This window comes from Hyperolius riggenbachi, chromosome 2 (assembly GCF_040937935.1).
Source record: "Hyperolius riggenbachi isolate aHypRig1 chromosome 2, aHypRig1.pri, whole genome shotgun sequence".
In the NCBI taxonomy this organism is placed as follows: Eukaryota; Metazoa; Chordata; class Amphibia; order Anura; family Hyperoliidae; genus Hyperolius; species Hyperolius riggenbachi.
This window is the reverse complement of record NC_090647.1, coordinates 116552176-116569676: the sequence shown is the minus strand read 5'-3', so window position 1 is coordinate 116569676 and position 17501 is coordinate 116552176.

The window sequence follows — 17501 nt, the reverse complement described above, 5'->3', positions numbered from 1 at the left end:
ATAAAACCGCTTAGCACAAAAACGAATCGCCCACCCAAGGACCGGGAATAGAAAAAAAAAAAGACGCGTCTACAACCACCGAATGCTAACTGCCACGCGAACGGAATGCATTGTAAACAAGGCCGAAATGTATTTAGAGAGTTTAGACTGTTTCCCTCATCTGTGACTAATCACTACTGTAATTGGGAATCTTCAGCTGTGTCAGCTCAGGAATCTCCTCTACCAGGCCAGAGCTGCTAATTTGTACACACAGGGTGTCAACCCTATGGGCCCGTTTCCATTAGTGCGGTGCGAATCACCGGGATTCCACCGCTGACGAAATCGCATGCGGATGCGATTCCGCGTGCGTTTTTTGCCGCGATTTCGCATGCGATTTCGCATAGGCAGGGTATATGCGAATTTAACCATGCCACTGCCTGGTTCAATTTGCATTAGTTTTTGTGCGAATTCGCACGCGAAATCGTGGCAAAAAACGCATGTGCGTTTTCCCTATTAAATACATAGCCTGCGATTCGCCTGCATTCCTCACGCAGGCGAATTCTGCAGGCCCTACCGTGCAGAAAAATCCTGCACAGAAAAACGCACCAAAAAACTGACAAGTGGAAACAGTCTCATCCACTTGTATTGGTTATGCGAATCCGCATGCAGACAACGCATGCGGATTCGCTCTAGTGGAAACGGGCCCTTAGTCTGCTTCCATGAAAGCAGGAAGTAGACTCACTGCTGATTTATTGCAGGATTTGTATTGTCAGCTGCAACAAATGTTTTTCTTTGAGGCTCCATTCACAACTAAAAGCGTTTTTGTGTGCTTTTTTTTTTCCCTCCTGGCGCTCCACGGCGCTCTGCCTTTTGTAAAAAACGCTTTTCTAAGCATTTTTGCAGAACGGTTTTGTAATTCACTCCCTGACGCAAGTCAGGATGTGAACTCTGACCCAGAAAATAATAAATACAATGTATTTATTGTTAAAAACGCGAAAGCAATGGCTGCACAAAGCGATTTTGTGAGCGTTTACCACTCTTCCTATACCTTACATTACACGAAAAACGCCCCAAATATGGTACCGGCACCGCTTTGCTGAACGCACAGCAGACGAACCGCGCTTATATGAACCTTCTCATAGAGATTCATTGCAAAAGCGTTTTGTGGGCGATTTTAAAAATTGCCTCTGCTTTAAAAAAAGGCAGAAAACGTCCCTAGTGGGAATGGTACCTAATTGTTATTATGCTGTTGGTATCTTTTAGTGCAGAGACGAAATTCTGAGTTCAGGATCACTTTAAAGGAAATCTGGAGGAATAAAAGAGCCCTAAATGGGTACAGAGGCTTCCCCGTCCCCCTCTGCTCCCCCGAGCCAGTGCTGGAACCCCCAAAACCTCTTTTAGGGCTGGAACCCACTACAAAACGCTATCGCAATTGCTTGCGTTTTGTGTGAGCGGTTTGTAAGCGATTTTGGTAGCGTTTTTAAAAAGTGTCAGCTTTTTGCCAGCGATTGTTTAGCGATTAGCGTTTTTAATTGATTGGTCCTTTCAATTAATTTTGTTACAGTGTGCAGTAACTTCAAAACGCTTGCAAAATCCCTCTGTGTAGGTTTTGATGAGCAATTAGGCTAGCGATTATATACTTTACATTGCAGAAACGCTAAAAATGCTGCATGTCCTGCGTTTTGCGATTTGGTAATGGCAATTGCTGCAGTGGAATTTGGCCCATCTATTCACATTGGCTGAGCGTTTAGGGAAATCGCTAGCGGTTTGAATCACTCCTTAAACGCTCAGAAAATCGCTCTAGTGGGTTCCAGCCCTCAGGCTTTGTTCACATCTAAAATCAAAACCGCTGAACACTCTCATAGGGAATCATTGCACAAGCGTTTTTAGGGCTATTTTGAAAATCGCCGGCGCTTAAAAAAAAAGGTGAAAATGTCCTAGGTGTGAACGAGTCCTTACAAGGGCCATGTCCAAGAGTGCACACAGCCGCACTGCGCAGGACTCCGTGTGCCTGCCCAGTAGCACGGACCTGCTGGGTGGAAAAAAAACGGAGTTGTTCTCACTCAGGCTAGGTGCACACATAACATAACATGAAGGCTGCGTTTTATGTCCTGTTTCATTTTATGTTGTGATGGCGTTTTTGGTGTGTTTGCGTTAGCAGATTTATTTTTTTTACTGCAGATGCTTTTTTTAAGCATTTTAATGCGTTTGCACTTCACATGTACAAAACACATATGTGTTTTTCAATTGCGCTTCATGCAAATAACTAGGAAGACAACAGGAAGCGGAAATACATCACAAAACATTTTTTTTCAAAAACGCATAGAAAAACACATGGAAAATGCATGAAAACCGCATACCGTTGCGTTTCAATTGACTTTCATTACGTGCATTTTTGAATATTATGCAACAAAACGTGCGTTTTTAGTCTGCCGAGTGATTGCTGTACTTCCGCATTGGTGCCCCCCGTGCATGACAGCGCGTGGAGTGCAAGATTTCCCGGCATGTCCAATCGATACATTTTAACCAATTTCAATCCCAAAATCGGTCAAATCGTCATTCGGGCATGAGTGTTGTGGCTCCGATTTTCATTTGATTCTATAATAATTATCGAATCGGATGGTCGATCGGCTGCCAAATCGCTAGATGTACAACCACCTTAAGGAGAACCCGAGGTGGGGTTCTGACAATGCAATCCACATACAGAGGCTGGGTCTGCCTATACTGCCCAGCCTCTGTTGATATTTCAATCCCCCCTAAGCCCCCCTGCTCTCTGCTATCCCCCATAAATCACAGCCGCGCTGTCGACACACAGCGTGTCGCAGCGGGCTGTGTTTATCTCTGTACTGTCAGTCTGCTGCTCCCCAAGCCTCCTGCATAGCTCCGGTCCCCGCCCGCGTCCCTTCCCTCCCCGGTGATTGGAGGGAACCGATGCGGGCGGGGACTGGAGCTATGCAGGAGGCGGGGGGAGCACACAGAGTGATAGTACAGATGTAAATACAGCCCGCACAGCGCGGCTGGGATTTATGGGGGATAGCAGAGCGCAGGGGGGGTTAGGGGGGATTGAAATAGCAACAGGCTGGGCAGTATAAGCAGACCCAGCCTCTGTATGTGGATTGCATTGTGAGAACCCCGCCTCGGGTTCTCTTTAACCACTTTACCCCCGCCCGTACGAATTTCTCCGTCCATTTTTCCATCCTTTAACCCCCAGGGACGGAGAAATCCGTACTTTCCGCGCTCCCGCCGCTGCCCTCGCTCCCGCTCGTAAACACGCCGCCTGCCTCTAGTAAACACGCCGCCACCCGCTCGCCCGGAGATCAATGAACGGAAAATCCATTCCCGTTCGTTGATCTAAGCCCCGCAATGATCCGCTGCTCTCCGATGGGCAGCGCGATCATTGTGAAAAAAAAACAAACACAGCCTCCTAGTACTTCTGCGAGCGTCCGAAAGGACGCTCGCAGGTCGCAATAAACAAAAAGTTACTGTTGCCATCTTGTGGCCAAATAGTAAAACTACACACTAAGCATTTTTTTTACATATAAATAAATTAGTGTTACACAAAAAATTAACTCATTACCTCCCACACTCCCCATTTTTTTTTTTTTTTTGTAATTAAAAAAAAAATTAAAAAATTTACAATTAAAAAAAATACATAAATAGTTACCTTAGGGACTGAACTTTTTAAATATTTATGTCAAGAGGGTATAACACTGTTACTTTATAAACTATGGGCTTGTAATTAGGGATGGACGCAAAACTGAAAAAAATACACCTTTATTTCCAAATAAAATATTGGCGCCAAACATTGTGATAGGGACATAATTTAAACGGTTTTATAACCGGGACAAAAGGGCAAATAAATTTCATGGGTTTTAATTACAGTAGCATGCATTATTTAAAAACTATAATGGCCGAAAACTGAAAAATAATGCATTTTTTTCTCACATTTTTCCTATTTTCCCATTAAAACACATTTAGAATAAAATAATTCTTGGCATAATGTCCCACCTAAAGAAAGCCTAATTGGTGGCGGAAAAAACAAGATATAGTTCATTTCATTGCGATAAGTAATGATAAAGTTATAGACGAATGAATGGAAGGAGCGCTGAAAGGTGAAAATTGCTCTGGTGCTCAAGGGGTAAAACCCCTCAGTGGTGAAGTGGTTAATTTTAGCCATAAACCCTGAACAAGCATCAGATGTTTCTGACTCAATTAGCCGCATGCTTTTATTAGGCATGTGATTCAGCCACTACTGCAGCCAAAGAAATCAGTAGGACTGCCAGGCATCTGTTATTGTTTAAAAGGAAATAAATATGGCAGCCACCAGATCCCTCTGCAGTTCAGGTGTCCTTTATGCTGGGGAATACATGGTTCGTTTCTGCCGTGCATTTCTGCTCTCAGTCGTTTTTGCCGCTCGATTTCAGCTCTCGATTCTCTTTATCTTCCGCTCCTTTTTCTTATCTTTTTCCATTCACTTCTATCAGAAAACGAGCGGCCAAAGAATCGAAAGTGAGATCGGACATGTTGGAAATGATCTATCGAACCATCTTATCAGCTAAAAAACGAAGCGTGGATTCCCAGCATTAGGCTAGCTTCACAGTGATTAGTCTATGGAGATTGAAATTGGACCAAAAGAATGAAATCAAGACGGGATTTGTCTGGTTCATTTTCAAGCTGCAATAAAAATGTCTATAATGCGGTATCCACTCAGGTTTATTTGCATCCCGTTGGCCATCCCTAGCCGAGTTCTTTTTTTACCAACTCTATTGGTAGTTTTAGGGGTTGGTATTGGGAAACTAGTGAGGAGATGTACAGGGGAGAGAGATTGTGGAGAGCTTTGTAGATAAGGGTTAACGGGGTCTGTTCACACTATGAGCGTTTGCAGGGTTTTTTAAGCGCTGGCGATTCTAGAAAACACCCCAAAAGCACTTGTGCAATGATTCCCTATGACAGAGTTCACATGTAAGGGCCCGTTTCCACTACACGCAGATTGGATGCAGAAAAACTCCAATGAATGCCTATGGGAGAATCTGCATCTGAAAAATTGCGTTTAGTGGAAACATGCCCAGAGACATTCATTGCAGTCAGTTTTTCTGCATCCAATCTGCATGTAGTGGAAACAGGCCCGGAGGGCTGGAACCCACAGGAGCGCTTTTGGCAGCGTTTTGGCAGCACTGCGATACGCTAGCAGTTTGCCAAAACGCTGGGCTAATGTTAATGGATGGGGCAACTTCCACAGGAGCGTTTGCGTTTCCCAGAAAGGGGCCTGCAGCATTTTGGGAGCGTTAGCGCTTCAATGTAACGTATTGAAACGCTAGCAGAAACGCTCAGCAAAACCTAAACTGAGCGGTTTTGCTAGCGTTTTGCGGTTCAGCACACTGTAACAAAATTAAAAATAATTAACAGGACCAATCAGGATAAAAACGCAAAACGCTACGCACCCGCTGGGCAAAAAAATACAATGTTGCAAAACACGACCAAAAACGCGCATGAATCCGCTTGCAAACCGCTCAGACAAAACGCTAGCGGTTGCGTTTTGCGTTTGCTGATTTCAGTGGGTTCCAGGCCGGAGTGTTTGTTTCATTGAAATCGCAAACGCCCTACATGTACCATTTTCTGAGCGCTTTGGCTCAATGGAAGGTATAGGAAAATTGCAAAGCACTTGAAAAAGCGCTTTGTATAGCGATTTCCCAAGCACTTGTATGAATTTCCGGGTGAAAGCGTTTACTTCCTAACTGACGTCAGAAAGTTAAAAAACAAATCGCTCTGCAAAAGCGATTCGAAAAGCGCTTTTCTAAGCGCAAAGCGCAGGGAAAAGTGCTTAAACACTCTTAATAAATTGCTCAGTGCTTGCAATAGCGCTGGCGATAATGTGAACATAGCCTTATGCTACTTACACACATGCGACTATAGTCGTTTGAAACGATCGTTCCCCGATCGTTTCAAACGACGATCGTTTAAAAAAAAAGCAACCAACGATCATTAAGCCTAATGACGGACGAGCTAGATCGTTAAAAACAAACGATCTAGCTTGGCGGATTTTTACCAACGACGATCGTTTGCAAAAGTAGTACATCGTTGGAAACGGTCGTTCGTACTAGGCTTGACATGCGCATTTCGCTATTTCTCCATGAAACTTCTCATTTTTATGCGCAAGCGCAATAGTTGCTTTACGTGATGTAACGTTCGTTCTAACGATCAGATCGTTACACACATTTTAAAACTAACTTTACTTAGGTCGTTCTTTCATCAATTAAAAGTTCGTTCGTCGTTCTCAACGAACGATCGTTGTCGCATGTGTGTACGTAGCCTAAGACTTTAAAATGGTTCCTCTTGTTAATTGGCTGCCAATGAAAGCACTGAGCAATTTACTGGACTCGAGCAGCCGAGTTCAGTACAAATTGTAGCGGCCTCAGTATGTTAGTTGTTAGAAGGTGAAACATTATCTCCTAGGAGAAAAAGTGAATTGAGTAACAGTCAAGGACCCATATGATTTTTCTGCTGAATTTTCTCCTCCTCCTTTTTCCACATTTTCACAATTTGTCATAAAATGCATTTTAAGCAACCAGCAAGCAAATTTGATAACACCTTTTCACCAACATTTGGGTTTATTTTTACAACTGTAAAATAACTCAGGAGAAAAAATTAATTACATATGGGCCAAAATGACAAAAAAAAGTCCCAAGCAAGATTTTTCATACTGCAAGGACAAGTCCTGGGCTAGAAATTGATAGAAATAGACAATAGGCAAGGACTCCTGCAGGGTTTACAACAAGTGACTGCATCATCAAGATAAGTTAGAGCTTCTCAGAAATCCTCCCACATTGATATGAAAGAGGTCATAAAAAATGAAAAATTCTTTAATTTACAGTGCCATAAACTTAAAATCTGGACTTACCTGGGGCCTCCTCCAGCCCCTTGTAGCCCTCGAGGTCCCCCGTCATCTTCTTGGTCCCTTCCGTGGTCCTGCTGATGGCTCCGGTAATCCGGTGACTTCAGGTGAAGTCGCACGTGTGTGAACCCCACGCAGCGCTTCATCACACCAATTGCCGTAAGCCTCCTGCGTGTGCGGTTCAGTCTTTAGAGAAAGCAAATTGCCTGGCTGTACTGCGGATCCTCTGCCTCTAATATATTTAGCCATGGACCCCAAACGAAGTTGCAGATCAGATGTTTCTGATTGAAGTCTGACTGGTTTAGCGGGATGCTTTTTTCAGGTGTGTGATTCAGACACACCAGATGCCAGAATGATCAGCAGGACTGCCAGACAAATAGTATTGTATACAGGTATTATGGCAGCCTCCATATGCCTCAGGTTCCCTTTAACAGCACTTAACAGTGAACCCTCTTCTTATGAAATCAGAAAGGCTAGCAAAGGCAATCAGTATTATTGGGATAGCTTATGTCGATGGCTCCTGTGATTGTAACAACCCCAGGTTCATCTAGACCAGGAGCCCAATGTTGCAGAATCGTGTAAGATTCAGAAAAGCAGATTGCTAAGGATGTATATACTTACTAAGGTGGGTTGCAAATCCTTGCAACCACCGTCAGAACAGGCGGGAAATTAACCGGCCCGCTCGGTTTTCAAGCTCTGTGACATGGGAGGGCAAATGCATACAATTTGTGGTTAAACCTCAACCCAAATGCAAAGAACAAATAAGACACTGACACTTTTATTGAAATAAAATAGGCCGCGGGTGGTTTATTGGCGGATTTAAATATTTAAATTAAACCTTCAATATAATTAACTAATTTGCATAAATAACTAAATGCAGAATCTTTATTGAATAATAATAATTTTCAATAAGCATAACACAAGCCCACCCACATTAGTGGTTGACTTTTACCCAAACGACATGGTCATAGACAAATGCCGAACAAACAGTAATAAAGAGACAACGCAGAATGACTTACAAAATCAGGCCCGGGTAACACCGACCTTTTAGAACCACCAAAAACTCTTACGAATGTGGGGGCGAGGGGGCGGGAGCAGGGACGGATCAAGACCAAGTTGCGCCTGGGGCAAGCTCAGGTTTTGGCGCCTAAAGGTCAGGTTTTGGCGCCTAAACTGCCATTCATTTTGCCGCCTTTTTAAGAATTCAGCAAACTGCGCCTGGGGCAAGATACCCGCTTGCCCCCCCCCCCCTAGATCCGTCCATGGGCGGGAGAGACACGATCTTCAGGCTGTCCTGAGGTGAGTGACAGGACAGCCCCCTTTACAGTCTTTTTATTAGACACAATGTCTCTAGTGATTGGCTAGCTGCTTCCCGCACATTTTGGCCCGCAGCCAATCAACTCTGAGGGCAGAATACCAACTCCAGGTAACAGGTACCACAGCTATTACATTTTTTTTCCTTTTCTTCTCCTCACAGCAGTACCTGTAATGACATAGAGAAAGCGGCAGCACCACGGCAGAGGAACATTTTATACAAACAAATTAAACATACTTAAATAAACCCCCATTAGCCTGACTACATAAACAGCTCACTTTAGATGGACCTATTGATGCTCTGCCCACCCATGTAGCCACATTTTATTAATGTGGCTTTCCATGGGAGGGCAAGTGCATACAATTTGTGGTTAAACCTCAACCCAAAAGCAAAGAACAAATATGACACTGACACTTTTATTGGAATAAAATAGGCTGTGGGTGGTTTATTGGTGGATTTAAATATTTAAATTAAACGTTCAATATAATAAATAACTAATTTTCATAAATAACCAACTGCAGAATCTTTATTGAATAATAATAATTTTCAATAAGCATAACACAAACCCACCCACATTAGTGGGTGACTTTTACCCTACAGCTGGGCGGAGCTCGGCCCCACCCCACCCGCAACCTAATTCAATTGCTGACTGCAGACCGTTGTTAAAGATGTCTACACCTATATCTGACAAGTGGACCCAATCCCTTTTATATAAGCCATCAATGCCACCCTCCATGTCGACATGGCGAAAAGAGAGCCCTTGCACTACGTGCATGAATTTTGAGATTTCAAAAATCACCCGCTTCCTGATAGACTCCATGAAACGCAACTCCGCATTTCTCAGCCACACTAAACGAGGGATAATCTCAGAAAAGATAATGACCGCGTTGGGCATGATTTGATGAAGCTGAATAATGTCCTCCTTTATGTGGTGCATCAAGAACCTGGTGTTACGCTTCCCTATATCGTTCCCCCCCAAATGCAGGATCAATATGTCGGGGATCGGCCAGGAATAATGGCTTTTGGAAACTTTCTCCATTAAATGAAACCAAGACATACCCCTCTGTCCTAGCCAGATCACATAGAATAATTCCACGTCCATTCCCAGATTCAAAGTATAAGGGCGGATGGCTGCCATTTGCTTGGCCCAGTGTATAAAGGAATGTCCTATCAACCAGACAATTTTCTTCTGGCCTAGAATACATACAAAAGAAAGTTAGTAAACAGACAAGTTTGGGCGAACATATAGCTTAAAGCGCCCAGAATCCCATCTACCAATCCGTTTGATTAAATCTTGCGACAGACCCAGGCGAGCCGCTTCTGTCGCCGCCCCAATACGAAAGGCATGTGAGGTGATCCTGAGGCTCTGTAAACCCAGCTTCGCTAAACATTGCTTCAAAACCGCCTGGAACTGAAAAACCGACAACGCCGAACCGTCTAAATGGCATAAAAAAAATCGAGTGGGACCTACATTGCTTAAACTGGCGTACATTAACAACTGGGCAGGAAGCTGCACCAGGCAGGCTAGAAAGGTGAACCCACACACCCTTCCTGGACCGATCAGTTTTTGAATGGCGAAGCAAAAAAGACACCCCGTCGTCGCCGAGGACAACATCCTGGTCCAATAAACCAGTATCCGCCGATCTTTTTTGCGACGCCAACTCTGAGATCCGTAACGCTCCATAGAACGCCAGAGCGAAAGCAGCCCGGAATAACCGGAGTTCGTAGTCAGAAGTACAAATACAACCTAAAACCGCGACTAAATCCTCTAACATGTGAAAACTAATCGGTCTGCGCTGGTCCCAAGTAGGTGATTTTTTTAATAAGCCCTTCATGAACTGATTCACTAAAAAAGAATTTCTGCAAGCAGTACCACCATGTAACTTTTTGAAGAACGACACCCCCGCCAGCACTTTTTGGACAGAAGACGCCGACTTGCCGTTCTGGATCATGCCGCAAATAAAAATTAGCACTAGTTCCTCGGATTCGTTGATCACCGGGACTCCCAGCTTCAACGTAAAATGTACCCAGCTCTCCCATGCAGCCGAGTAGTCGGCCCACGTTCTAGCCGACAAAGAATGCTGTATGTAATTGGTAATCACAGTGTTATAAATTGCCACAAGTGTTCTGGGCAATCCAGCCCCGTAACATCCGCCTCTGGCGCTGCCTCCCTGAACAGGTCGAAGCGCTGTTGGGACAAGGCATCCGCTATAACGTTTTGTTCACCCGGCAGATGCACGGCTTTTAGCCAAATATTGTAACACAAACAATGTAGCACTAAATGTCGCAATAAAGACACTACCCAAACCGACTTTGAAGACAAACAATTGACTGCGAAAAGAACACCTTTGTTATCCATCTGGAGCAGTATCCGTTTGTTTCTAAAACCGTCGCCCCACAAGACCACCGCAACGAGAACTGGAAACAGCTCCAGCAGGACGATGTTCTTGGTCAGACCATTAAGAACCCAGGACGACGGCCAAACCCCTGACCACTGACCATTAAAATAGGCACCGAAACTGATAGAACCCGAAGCATCCGTGAAAAATTGTAAATCGGATGAAGCAATAAAATCAGATTGCCAAAGCGAACGACCATTATAAACCTGCAGGAAACGATACCAGTACAAATACGAGTTCAGTACAAATTGTAGCGGCCTCAGTATGTTAGTTGTTAGAAGGTGAAACATTATCTCCTAGGAGAAAAAGTGAATTGAGTAACAGTCAAGGACCCATATGATTTTTCTGCTGAATTTTCTCCTCCTCCTTTTTCCACATTTTCACAATTTGTCATAAAATGCATTTTAAGCAACCAGCAAGCAAATTTGATAACACCTTTTCACCAACATTTGGGTTTATTTTTACAACTGTAAAATAACTCAGGAGAAAAAATTAATTACATATGGGCCAAAATGACAAAAAAAAGTCCCAAGCAAGATTTTTCATACTGCAAGGACAAGTCCTGGGCTAGAAATTGATAGAAATAGACAATAGGCAAGGACTCCTGCAGGGTTTACAACAAGTGACTGCATCATCAAGATAAGTTAGAGCTTCTCAGAAATCCTCCCACATTGATATGAAAGAGGTCATAAAAAATGAAAAATTCTTTAATTTACAGTGCCATAAACTTAAAATCTGGACTTACCTGGGGCCTCCTCCAGCCCCTTGTAGCCCTCGAGGTCCCCCGTCATCTTCTTGGTCCCTTCCGTGGTCCTGCTGATGGCTCCGGTAATCCGGTGACTTCAGGTGAAGTCGCACGTGTGTGAACCCCACGCAGCGCTTCATCACACCAATTGCCGTAAGCCTCCTGCGTGTGCGGTTCAGTCTTTAGAGAAAGCAAATTGCCTGGCTGTACTGCGGATCCTCTGCCTCTAATATATTTAGCCATGGACCCCAAACGAAGTTGCAGATCAGATGTTTCTGATTGAAGTCTGACTGGTTTAGCGGGATGCTTTTTTCAGGTGTGTGATTCAGACACACCAGATGCCAGAATGATCAGCAGGACTGCCAGACAAATAGTATTGTATACAGGTATTATGGCAGCCTCCATATGCCTCAGGTTCCCTTTAACAGCACTTAACAGTGAACCCTCTTCTTATGAAATCAGAAAGGCTAGCAAAGGCAATCAGTATTATTGGGATAGCTTATGTCGATGGCTCCTGTGATTGTAACAACCCCAGGTTCATCTAGACCAGGAGCCCAATGTTGCAGAATCGTGTAAGATTCAGAAAAGCAGATTGCTAAGGATGTATATACTTACTAAGGTGGGTTGCAAATCCTTGCAACCACCGTCAGAACAGGCGGGAAATTAACCGGCCCGCTCGGTTTTCAAGCTCTGTGACATGGGAGGGCAAATGCATACAATTTGTGGTTAAACCTCAACCCAAATGCAAAGAACAAATAAGACACTGACACTTTTATTGAAATAAAATAGGCCGCGGGTGGTTTATTGGCGGATTTAAATATTTAAATTAAACCTTCAATATAATTAACTAATTTGCATAAATAACTAAATGCAGAATCTTTATTGAATAATAATAATTTTCAATAAGCATAACACAAGCCCACCCACATTAGTGGTTGACTTTTACCCAAACGACATGGTCATAGACAAATGCCGAACAAACAGTAATAAAGAGACAACGCAGAATGACTTACAAAATCAGGCCCGGGTAACACCGACCTTTTAGAACCACCAAAAACTCTTACGAATGTGGGGGCGAGGGGGCGGGAGCAGGGACGGATCAAGACCAAGTTGCGCCTGGGGCAAGCTCAGGTTTTGGCGCCTAAAGGTCAGGTTTTGGCGCCTAAACTGCCATTCATTTTGCCGCCTTTTTAAGAATTCAGCAAACTGCGCCTGGGGCAAGATACCCGCTTGCCCCCCCCCCCCTAGATCCGTCCATGGGCGGGAGAGACACGATCTTCAGGCTGTCCTGAGGTGAGTGACAGGACAGCCCCCTTTACAGTCTTTTTATTAGACACAATGTCTCTAGTGATTGGCTAGCTGCTTCCCGCACATTTTGGCCCGCAGCCAATCAACTCTGAGGGCAGAATACCAACTCCAGGTAACAGGTACCACAGCTATTACATTTTTTTTCCTTTTCTTCTCCTCACAGCAGTACCTGTAATGACATAGAGAAAGCGGCAGCACCACGGCAGAGGAACATTTTATACAAACAAATTAAACATACTTAAATAAACCCCCATTAGCCTGACTACATAAACAGCTCACTTTAGATGGACCTATTGATGCTCTGCCCACCCATGTAGCCACATTTTATTAATGTGGCTTTCCATGGGAGGGCAAGTGCATACAATTTGTGGTTAAACCTCAACCCAAAAGCAAAGAACAAATATGACACTGACACTTTTATTGGAATAAAATAGGCTGTGGGTGGTTTATTGGTGGATTTAAATATTTAAATTAAACGTTCAATATAATAAATAACTAATTTTCATAAATAACCAACTGCAGAATCTTTATTGAATAATAATAATTTTCAATAAGCATAACACAAACCCACCCACATTAGTGGGTGACTTTTACCCTACAGCTGGGCGGAGCTCGGCCCCACCCCACCCGCAACCTAATTCAATTGCTGACTGCAGACCGTTGTTAAAGATGTCTACACCTATATCTGACAAGTGGACCCAATCCCTTTTATATAAGCCATCAATGCCACCCTCCATGTCGACATGGCGAAAAGAGAGCCCTTGCACTACGTGCATGAATTTTGAGATTTCAAAAATCACCCGCTTCCTGATAGACTCCATGAAACGCAACTCCGCATTTCTCAGCCACACTAAACGAGGGATAATCTCAGAAAAGATAATGACCGCGTTGGGCATGATTTGATGAAGCTGAATAATGTCCTCCTTTATGTGGTGCATCAAGAACCTGGTGTTACGCTTCCCTATATCGTTCCCCCCCAAATGCAGGATCAATATGTCGGGGATCGGCCAGGAATAATGGCTTTTGGAAACTTTCTCCATTAAATGAAACCAAGACATACCCCTCTGTCCTAGCCAGATCACATAGAATAATTCCACGTCCATTCCCAGATTCAAAGTATAAGGGCGGATGGCTGCCATTTGCTTGGCCCAGTGTATAAAGGAATGTCCTATCAACCAGACAATTTTCTTCTGGCCTAGAATACATACAAAAGAAAGTTAGTAAACAGACAAGTTTGGGCGAACATATAGCTTAAAGCGCCCAGAATCCCATCTACCAATCCGTTTGATTAAATCTTGCGACAGACCCAGGCGAGCCGCTTCTGTCGCCGCCCCAATACGAAAGGCATGTGAGGTGATCCTGAGGCTCTGTAAACCCAGCTTCGCTAAACATTGCTTCAAAACCGCCTGGAACTGAAAAACCGACAACGCCGAACCGTCTAAATGGCATAAAAAAAATCGAGTGGGACCTACATTGCTTAAACTGGCGTACATTAACAACTGGGCAGGAAGCTGCACCAGGCAGGCTAGAAAGGTGAACCCACACACCCTTCCTGGACCGATCAGTTTTTGAATGGCGAAGCAAAAAAGACACCCCGTCGTCGCCGAGGACAACATCCTGGTCCAATAAACCAGTATCCGCCGATCTTTTTTGCGACGCCAACTCTGAGATCCGTAACGCTCCATAGAACGCCAGAGCGAAAGCAGCCCGGAATAACCGGAGTTCGTAGTCAGAAGTACAAATACAACCTAAAACCGCGACTAAATCCTCTAACATGTGAAAACTAATCGGTCTGCGCTGGTCCCAAGTAGGTGATTTTTTTAATAAGCCCTTCATGAACTGATTCACTAAAAAAGAATTTCTGCAAGCAGTACCACCATGTAACTTTTTGAAGAACGACACCCCCGCCAGCACTTTTTGGACAGAAGACGCCGACTTGCCGTTCTGGATCATGCCGCAAATAAAAATTAGCACTAGTTCCTCGGATTCGTTGATCACCGGGACTCCCAGCTTCAACGTAAAATGTACCCAGCTCTCCCATGCAGCCGAGTAGTCGGCCCACGTTCTAGCCGACAAAGAATGCTGTATGTAATTGGTAATCACAGTGTTATAAATTGCCACAAGTGTTCTGGGCAATCCAGCCCCGTAACATCCGCCTCTGGCGCTGCCTCCCTGAACAGGTCGAAGCGCTGTTGGGACAAGGCATCCGCTATAACGTTTTGTTCACCCGGCAGATGCACGGCTTTTAGCCAAATATTGTAACACAAACAATGTAGCACTAAATGTCGCAATAAAGACACTACCCAAACCGACTTTGAAGACAAACAATTGACTGCGAAAAGAACACCTTTGTTATCCATCTGGAGCAGTATCCGTTTGTTTCTAAAACCGTCGCCCCACAAGACCACCGCAACGAGAACTGGAAACAGCTCCAGCAGGACGATGTTCTTGGTCAGACCATTAAGAACCCAGGACGACGGCCAAACCCCTGACCACTGACCATTAAAATAGGCACCGAAACTGATAGAACCCGAAGCATCCGTGAAAAATTGTAAATCGGATGAAGCAATAAAATCAGATTGCCAAAGCGAACGACCATTATAAACCTGCAGGAAACGATACCATACCAGCAAATCCTCCTTCATCTCCCTAGTGATGCGTATATGTAACCTAGGAGCTGGTTTACCTGCAATCGTCATGGCTATTCGCCTAGAGAACACGCGACCCATTGGCATAATATGACCTGCAAAGGCCAGTAAGCCTAGCAGGGACTGAATCTCACGCACCGTCGCTTTCACCTTACCTAATAATTTGTTCAAGGAATACTTTAGCTTAAAGAAAACCTATACTGAAAATTTAAAAGTCAAAATAAACATAAACATACATACTTACCTCCTGTGCAGTCTACTCCTCAATCTATTTTTCCTCTCCTGCGTCCTGTTTGTCCACTGTGATCAATAGAATTCTCCGTCCTCCATTTTGAAAATGGCTATTACCCCATAACAGCTTCCTGGTCAGCACACTGTTAAACTGTAACATCGCCCACTTGAGCCATAGGGAAACATGGACACATCAGTTCTCCTCTCAGCTGTAACTGAGAGCAACTGATATATAACTGGCAGCAACTGATATATTTCAGTTCTGACAAAATATTGTCAGAACTAGAAGGGATCACTGTAAGAAGAAAATGGTGAGCTTCTGAGATGAACTGATGGCAAGGTAACTATGTAATGTTCATTTGAAGTTACCTCATGTGTTTATTTTAAATAATTTTACTCAGTACAGGTTCTCTTTAACAATTTTGTCTCGCGGAAGTCGAAATTCCATTGCTAAGGAATCGATTTCTATGCCCAAGAAGGTCAGTGATGTGCAAGGGGCAACCGTCTTCTCCGGTGCCAGAGGGACACCAAAATGCCCCATTAACTGAACAAAAGACCCTAAAATGGTTGCACACTCAGAGGTATCAGGCTTACCTATAAATAAAAAATCATCTAGATAGTGACCCACCATACCTACCGGGCACACGGATCTGGTGGCCCATTCGAGGAAGGACGCAAATGTTTTAAAGTAAAAACAAGACAAAGCAAAACCCATCGGTAAAGCCTTGTCAAAATAATAAGAACTCCCAAATTGAAAACCCAATGAGTTGAAACCCGCTGGGGTTACCGGCAATAGACGAAACGCCGCTTTAATATCAGACTTCGCCAACAGGGCGCCCCGTCCGCACAATCTGATCATTTTCAACGCCTGATCAAATGTCAGATACTTAACTGAGCTCAGATCAGCATTAATCGATTCGTTCAGAGAACCTCCCTTGGGGAAGGAGAGGTGATGGATTAATCTATACTCGTTTGGTTCTCTAAGGGGGGGGGGGGGAGCGAAAAGGGGCCCTCGACCCTGCCTGCAGCAACCTCTTTCAAGATCTTCTGTTCAGCCACACCTGGTAAAAGTGAAACCGATCTTAGGTTATCGACCCAGTTGCAACCCTCCCCTTCAAATGGGGGGATATAAAAGCCATTAACAAAACCTTCAATTAGCAAGTCCCTGATCTCCGGCCTTGGCAAAAGGTCTAGCCATGGCCGCATGTTTTGCAGCCTCACTGGCGTCCGTGCCTTTAAGAAAAATCTCTCAGGTGGACAACTGAACCTAGGAACTAGCTTTTTTGAAACAACGGGATGCGGAGTGCGTGCCTGAGCAAAAGGAGCACTCATGTTTGTAACGACAGTTCGCGAGGAATTTACAGGTTGATTCGTTGTATGCAAAACAAATGCCCTTCCTGAAAGGCACTGATGCCTGTGAGGTGCCTGACTGTGGTCTAGCGGACTGAACCTTTTGGGGTAAGATCAAAGCTAACCAGAGACCCACATCCTTGGAGCTCCATTTTAAAGATGGATAAACTGATAACTTCTGACGAAATTCTTCGTCGTAATTACACCAGGCGTAACCGCCAAACTGTCTGTGAGCTTCAAGGATGGTGTCCTGATAGCGAAACAGACCTACCGCCAACTCTGGGAATTTCTCACACAAAACACTGGCGAAAATGCCAAACGCTTGCAACCAGTTGTTAATGGTTTTAGAAACTGGCCTGTGCCTGTCTTCCTCAGCACCCTTGTCTTTCTTCTCTTTTTGCAAATACTCCTTTTTAAAAGACAATAAGGAAAGAATGTCCACAAATTCTTTTATCCAAATTTTTTCTTTCACTGCCATCGGCAGATGGTAACCAAGAGGAGACAGCTTGCATGTCAAGGCCTCTTTATAAGAGTGTTCGGAGACACCCTGTCTAATAATAGGAGCTGCCAAATTACTATCTGATACAAGATTACTCGCCAAGGATGCATTAGAAGCAGTGACAGCCACTGCAGA